Below are 8,627 nucleotides of genomic sequence, written 5' to 3'. Positions count from 1 at the left end.
AAAAAAATTTGACTCTCGAGTGTGTATTCGTTGATATCTTATATGCTTTTATAAAAGTGATGCGGTTCTCTGTTGATTAACTGTTTCGGATATATACTCGAGACTCAAAACAATGAAAAGAATACGCTGTTGTCATAGCTCAAGTTATTAATGTCTGTCGGTGGTTAATATATAAGTGCGATATAAAAACAGTGCACATAATACAAAAAAAATGATACTTACCTGACCCTCGCCCTTCGGGGCCTGGGCAACAAGTGTCAAGCAAAGACCAGCAAGACCTTGGTCAATGTAGGGGCAACCTTTCATACCAATTGTACCTACCCAGTTCCCCTATTCCCCGGGGAGCTGGTTCCCATTTCCCCTTCACTCCTCACTTTAAAAATCGGACTTGTGCCTAATTTTCTCGGTGGGGGAGCAAATAAATACTACCTGGCATCGAGGTTACGGCGATAAATAAGGTCGTTCCTCCAGATTGAGACCCTTCCATTGCACTGCGGTTTGGTTGACTTTTGCGATCGTCCCAAATGTGGACAATTCGGGTGCATTCTTTCTAAGTGTGAGGTCTGCGTACGCGCTCACCCCGATAATTCAATCAATATCAGATATTCTTCTCTAATCCTTCTACTGATAAGTAAACGACCTAATTCCGCTCCGTAAGTCTACAACTCTCACTGATAGTTTCCCTTTTCTCCAATCGCCCATCTCTGTACGCGCCACAAAACAAGCGATTTTTCCAGATCAGTTTATCATCCACTTCTATTCCAACGTTCTCATTGTATCTAATCTGCATGTCCATATCAGTAACGTTTGCATTGAACATAGTCTTTTCTGTTATATAAAAATCATTGATTTGATTTAAGTAAATAGGACAGTCCCTGGAGTGATTGTTACGAGTAAAAACTTTAGCTATGGATAAGCCTTTAACAAATAAATAATTACACAGCCTCTCCTCCATTTTGTGAATGGGATTTGTGCCTAATTATTGATTTTTGTTTAACATTTGCAGTGGCGGCTCGTGCATGGAGCTGGCGGACTGCACCGCACCCAAGTTATTTCTACACAATATTAATGATAAAATTAAAAATAATACGTTTGTTTTTTATTATTATTATTAGTTTATTTTTTACTATGCATACATTATAAAATCATTAAGTTTTATGTCGGTATCTCGAAATTCATATAAAAACAAAAACAAAACTTGCTTGGAGCTGTGAAATTAACAGTTACACTTTCTTAATGAAATTCTCTTGTGCGCATGCACAGATTAAACGCTTTAGACAGCCGATGGAAACCTCCGCGTCATGAAATTCGTTGTTTGCTTAGAGTGTGCGCCTGTATTGATATGATAACATTGTTATTGAAAAAAAAGGAGGTTTACTTACATTTTTTAAATTATTATTAAAATCTGCATATAAGGTGTTCTTGCTTTTCTTTTACATACGCACACTTTTAGCGTTGCGATTTAAGTCGGTAGCAGAGGGAAATATATAATATGCAGAAACTGTTTTTTTTATTAAAAGTATTCAGGAATTTAGCAGTGAAGCTAACACGCGACCAAGGGTAAAAACTAAATATACAGTAAATAAATCTTACCATAAAAATAAAGTTACTTTTCCATCTACCTGCTTTTTTGTTTGTGTGTTTTAAGTAGTTTTAAATGCTATTTATTTTGCAACAACTTTACAAAAAATGTAGAAAATAGATTTTTGACACAACATAAACATTTCTATGAAAGTATATAAATATGAAAAATCACGGACAGATCACTCAAACATGAAACAAAATCCTCTCTATTTGTGTAAAGTTACCTATTTTTCGAATAATCGCTCAAAATTCGAAAATTAAACATGATTTTCTTCCACTCTTGTGCAATTGGAGTGAAGCATCCTTGTATATGTACTCCTAGTCCAGCTCCTCTTGGAACTTCTCTGCTCGCTTATTTTGTTTCCATCCTTCTTTTCCTGCCTCTATCTCTTTTTCGGTGTATTTTTTCTTTTGATTTTTGCAATCTGTGTCGGTGGTTTATTGTGTACATCAACAGTGTTCTCCGGTATGACTCCTCCAAAGTTTTCAACAAGCTTTGTGATTGAGGTTTGTTGAGAAAGGTTATCATGATGGTCTTTCACCATTTGCATTTTCACGTCCGTTGAACTTTTAATATATTAGCCCATGCTTACTATAGTGGCTCGATATGCATGGTTGAGTTCAGTGAGGCCTAAGCCCCCTTCCTCTTCTGGTAGGTATATCCTGTCCAGGCATTGGTTTCGGTATGTTAACTTATGTAGGGATAGTTGTTTCCTAGTCTTTGCATTGAACCAGTCTATAATACCAAAACCGTACGTGACCACAGGTATTGCAAACTGGTTTATAGTCGCAATTTTGGTTTTAGGGGTTAGTTCAGATTTGAGGATCTTTTTTTGGCGTACTGTATATTCTTGTTCTGCCTTATGTCTCATTTTTTCATGTTATGTTTTCCTCAATGTCGAGGTATTTGAATGTGGATTTTATTTTCCCCTTTTTTGTTGTGCATTTAGCAAATTTGGCAAATCCAAACTCCATGCAGATATCCTCTGAAAACATTTTAACAATTTCTATCACGAAGTCAAGGTGTTTTTTTTCTGTTCATGAAGAGCAAATGATTCACTCTTTCACTTTCATCTTTTTTTGTCTCTACTGGAATTGGATCCACCTCATCACATTTTTAGAAGCTTGCTGAGTGGATCGATTGCAAGGCAAGATAGTAGTGGTGATAGGCTATCACCTTGAAATATGCCTCGTTGGATGCTAATATTTGAAGACTGTATTGTCCCTTCTATGTGGTGTACGGAAATAGATGTTTGCCACATTGTCATTTGTTTTTTGATGTTCTCATGGACATTACACAGCTTCAGACCCCGCATTATCCAGGAATGAGGCATACTGTCAAATACCTTTTCACAAGTGTGACTGCTCATATGTTTATTTAACCGTGATTTTTGAGAACAAGTATACTCACACACTTTTCAAGAATATGGCGTTTCCCCAGTGTGCGTTCTCAATAAGTTTGATTATTCAGAAACAGAATGTCCACACACCTCACATGCCTGTGGCTTTTTGCTTTTGTTTTATTTTACTCCAGTTAAAGTTCAAGGGGCCCACAACGTGGGACTAACACTGGAAGTCTATATGAGATACATAGATATTCCAAAGTTCCATTAAAGTTCTTTATCTCTCAAACACTGAGTTAGTAAAGAAATAGAGAACATAATCTTCATACATTGTAGTATATCTTTCATTTTGGTCTCTTGGTTTTAATGAATTCCAGGACAAGAATTTATCTACTCTGGTGGAGTATCCATCTTCGTGCTATTACTTGAGGAAACCTCACCGTTCCTCATAAAAGCTAATGTTGGTAAGCTATAGAAAGGAGATCTTATTTGTGCAGCGAATACTATGTGATTTTGAATATTTGGTCAGGGTTTACTTCTATGGAAAAGTATCCTCATGCCAGGTTGTTCTGACAAACCCCTGTACAGAGATACCTTAGACACTGGAAGGCAGTGTCTAATAGGCATTCAAGTTCTATCCAAAGTGTGGGTTTTCCATTTTTTTTTGTTTTATTTTAGTTCAGTCGAAGTTCTCAGAAATCAAGGGCCCGCGACCTTGGGGCTAACACTTGAAGTCTATATGAGATACATAGATATTCGAATGTTCCATTAAAGTTCTTTATCTCTCAAACACTGAGTCAGTAAAGAAATTGCGAACATAATTTTCCTCTTCCCCATTAAACATTTTTATACGTTGTAATATATCTTTCGTGTTGATCAGTGTGAGTCTTCATATGTCTCACTAAATTTGATTTTTCAGAACAAGAATAACCACAAACATCACAAGTATATGGCTTTTCTCCAGTGTGAGTTCTCACATGTTTCATTAAACTTGATTTTATAGTACAGGAATATGTACACACTTCACAAGAATATGGCTTTTCCCCTGTGTGAGTTCGCATATGTGACACTAAACTTGATTTTTCAGAAGATGAATACTCACAAACTTCACAAGTATGTGGCTTTTCTCCAGTGTGAGTTTTTATATGTTGCACTAAATTTGATTTTTGAGAAAAAGAATACCCACAAACTTCACAAGAATATGGCTTTTCCCCAGTGTGAGTTCGCATATGTTTCACTAAACTTGATTTTTCAGAACAAGAATACCCACAAACATCACAAGAATGTGGCTTTTCTCCAGTGTGAGTTTTCATATGTTGCACTAAATTTGATTTTCTAGAAAAAGAATGCCTACAAAGTTCACAAGAATGTAACTTTTCCCCAGTGTGAGTTCGCATATGTTTCACTAAATTTGATTTTTCAGAACAAGAATACCCACAAACTTTACAAGAATGTGGCTTTCCCCCAGTGTGTGTTCTTATATGTGTCACTAAATATGACTTTTTAAAACTAGAGTACCCACAATCTTCACACAAATGTGGTTTTCCCCACATTTTTATTTTCTTATGAATTTGTTCTTGCTGTGAATTTGTCATTCTACTGGATGCCAAACATTCTCCCATTAGGTTTTTACTTCTCTTCATGTGTGTTCTCCTATGTACTATTAGTTATATTTTTAGAACCAGATGTGGCTTTTCCCAAGTGTGAATTCTCATTTGTGTCGCTAAGTTTGAGAACAAGAATATCCGCACACTTCACAAGTATGTCAAAACAAGAATATACAAAAACTTCACAATAATGTTGCTTTTCCACAAAAATCACAAGTGTGAGTCATCATATTTTTCACTAAATCTGATTATCTAGAACAAGAATATCCCAAGTGTGAATTATCCACAAACACCACAAGATTGAGGTTCTCATAGTCTGAACCAACGATGTTTTTTTTTTAGAACAAGAATGTGTATACATTTTACAGAGACATTGCTTTTTTCTTATTATTTCGATTTTTTAAATTATTTTTTAATGCTGGGGATGAAGCATCCTACCAGATGCAAAAAGTTTTCTTAATTTCTCATCTATTCCAAATATTGGATCATTTTTTTTTAACAGAATGTTTCCTTTCGAAATTTTCGAATTTGTGATTCTCTTATTATCCTTGGATTTATGGTAAAATCAAACTGATATTATTTCGATTTACTTATCATTTTTTTTAATGCTGGGGATGAATTTTCTTATCTCATATATTCCAAACAGTTGATCATTTTTATGCTGACCTTTTCTTAAAAGCAATTGTTTTACCTTCAAAAGAATGTTCACAGATATATTGCCTTTCTCTCTTTTTATTTCGATTTCTTTATCATTTGAAGCAAAACATTTTCTTACCATTTCATATATTCCAAATCTTTGATCATTTTTATGCTGACCTTCTGTTAAAAACGATTGTTTTACATCCAAAAGAAATCCATTTTTCCCAATGTGCTGTCACATATGACTTGGTAAACCAGATAAAAAAGAGAATATTTCCCTGTTTTACAAAATTATTCTTTTTAATGTAGGTTTTCATATATGTCATTAAATATGATGATTTTCAAATAAAATCACACAATAAAATAGGGCTTATTATAATAATGTGACTTTGATTACTCATCAATTTTTGCTCTATTACAAATATTTCACAAATTTGATCTATTGCAAATACTTCACAAATTTGATCTATTGCAAATATTTCACGAATTTGATCTATTGCAAATATTTCACGAATTTGATCTATTGCAAATATTTCACGAATTTGATCTATTGCAAATATTTCACAAATTTGATCTATTGCAAATATTTCACAAATTTAGTCTATTGCAAATATTTCACGAATTTGATCTATTGCAAATATTTCACAAAAACTAACCTTCAAGATGTGTTATGTTTTCACAACTATTCCATAAAATTCTTAAATAATATTGTTCAGTGTATAAATCTTTCCACAGATGTCGCTGTTGCTTTCCAAATAAGGTAATAATTGCTACAATTGTTGTAGGGTCCAATTAGGAAAATCTGCAAAACAAATTAAATTCAGTATTTTAGTATTTGCATTTACGTATTATTTTTCTGTTCATCATTGTCAATATTATTGGATTAAATATCATAGTATTATTGGATTCTATGCGTAAATAATTTAATGTGAAACATTGTATTATTGGATTGCATTCATAAATAATTTAATGTGAAACATTATAGTATTATTGGATTGCATTCATGAATAATTTAATGTGAAACATTATAGTATTATTGGATTGCATTCATAAATAATTTAATATGAAACATCATAGTATTATTGGATTGCACTTATAAATAATTTAATGTGAAGCATCATAGTATTATTGGATTGCACTTATAAATAACTTAATGTGAAACATCATAGTATTATTGGATTGCACTTATAAATAATTTAATGTGAAACATCATAGTATTATAGGATTGCACTTATAAATAATTTAATGTGAAACATCATAGTATTATTGAATTGCACTCATGAATAATTTAATGTGAAACATCATAGTATTATAGGATTGCACTTATAAATAATTTAATGTGAAACATCATAGTATTATTGAATTGCACTCATGAATAATTTAATGTGAAGCATCATAGTATTATTGGATTGCATTCATAAATAATTGAATGTGAAACATCATAGTATTATTGGATTGCATTCATAAATAATTTTATGTGAAACATCATAGTATTATTGAATTGCACTCATGAATAATTTAATGTGAAACATCATAGTATTATTGGATTGCACTCATGAATAATTTTATGTGAAACATCATAGTATTATTGAATTGCACTCATAAATAATTTTATGTGAAACATCATAGTATTATTGAATTGCACTCATGAATAATTTAATGTGAAACATCATAGTATTATAGGATTGCACTTATAAATAATTTAATGTGAAACATCATAGTATTATTGAATTGCACTCATGAATAATTTAATGTGAAGCATCATAGTATTATTGGATTGCACTCATGAATAATTTAATGTGAAACATCATAGTATTATTGGATTGCACTTATAAATAATTTAATGTGAAACATCATAGTATTATTGAATTGCACTCATGAATAATTTAATGTGAAACATCATAGTATTATTGGATTGCACTCATAAATAATTTAATGTGAAACATCATAGTATTATAGGATTGCACTTATAAATAATTTAATGTGAAACATCATAGTATTATTGGATTGCACTTATAAATAATTTAATGTGAAACATCATAGTATTATTGAATTGCACTCATGAATAATTTAATGTGAAGCATCATAGTATTATTGGATTGCACTCATAAATAATTTAATGTGAAACATCATAGTATTATTGGATTGCACTTATAAATAATTTAATGTGAAACATCATAGTATTATTGAATTGCACTCATGAATAATTTAATGTGAAACATCATAGTATTATTGGATTGCACTTATAAATAATTTAATGTGAAACATTATAGTATTATTGGATTGCACTCATAAATAATTTAATGTGAAACATCATAGTATTATTGGATTGCACTCATAAATAATTTAATGTGAAACATCATAGTATTATTGGATTGCACTCATAAATAATTTAATGTGAAACATCATAGTATTATTGGATTGCACTCATAAATAATTTAATGTGAAACATCATAGTATTATTGGATTGCACTCATAAATAATTTAATGTGAAACATCATAGTATTATAGGATTGCATTCATAAATAATTTAATGTGAAACATCATAGTATTATTGGATTGCACTCATGAATAATTTAATGTGAAACATCATAGTATTATTGGATTGCACTTATAAATAATTTAATGTGAAACATCATAGTATTATTGAATTGCACTCATGAATAATTTAATGTGAAACATCATAGTATTATTGGATTGCACTTATAAATAATTTAATGTGAAACATCATAGTATTATTGGATTGCACTCATAAATAATTTAATGTGAAACATCATAGTATTATTGGATTGCACTCATAAATAATTTAATGTGAAACATCATAGTATTATTGGATTGCACTCATAAATAATTTAATGTGAAACATCATAGTATTATTGGATTGCACTCATAAATAATTTAATGTGAAACATCATAGTATTATTGGATTGCACTTATAAATAATTTAATGTGAAACATCATAGTATTATTGAATTGCACTCATGAATAATTTAATGTGAAGCATCATAGTATTATTGGATTGCACTCATAAATAATTTAATGTGAAACATCATAGTATTATTGGATTGCACTTATAAATAATTTAATGTGAAACATCATAGTATTATTGAATTGCACTCATGAATAATTTAATGTGAAACATCATAGTATTATTGGATTGCACTTATAAATAATTTAATGTGAAACATCATAGTATTATTGGATTGCACTCATAAATAATTTAATGTGAAACATCATAGTATTATTGGATTGCACTCATAAATAATTTAATGTGAAACATCATAGTATTATTGGATTGCACTCATAAATAATTTAATGTGAAACATCATAGTATTATTGGATTGCACTCATAAATAATTTAATGTGAAACATCATAGTATTATTGGATTGCACTTATAAATAATTTAATGTGAAACATCATAGTATTATTGAATTGCACTCATGAATAATTTAA

General features: G+C 30.8%; 1 non-coding gene across 1 annotated transcript; it reads left to right on the top strand.

Annotated features, from left to right (window-relative positions):
* Window positions 1-422: 422 nt before the first annotated feature.
* LOC145271652 (U1 spliceosomal RNA) lies at window positions 423-584 on the top strand. The gene has a single exon (XR_013866054.1). It is a non-coding gene; the product is annotated as a U1 spliceosomal RNA (small nuclear RNA).
* Window positions 585-8,627: the final 8,043 nt, after the last annotated feature.

Source organism: Euprymna scolopes, chromosome 46 (genome assembly GCF_053919585.1).
Source record: "Euprymna scolopes isolate OS-2025 chromosome 46, ASM5391958v1, whole genome shotgun sequence".
Lineage (NCBI taxonomy): Eukaryota > Metazoa > Mollusca > Cephalopoda > Sepiida > Sepiolidae > Euprymna > Euprymna scolopes.
Note: the sequence above shows the minus strand (reverse complement) of the source record. Positions and strands in the feature narration are given on the sequence as shown.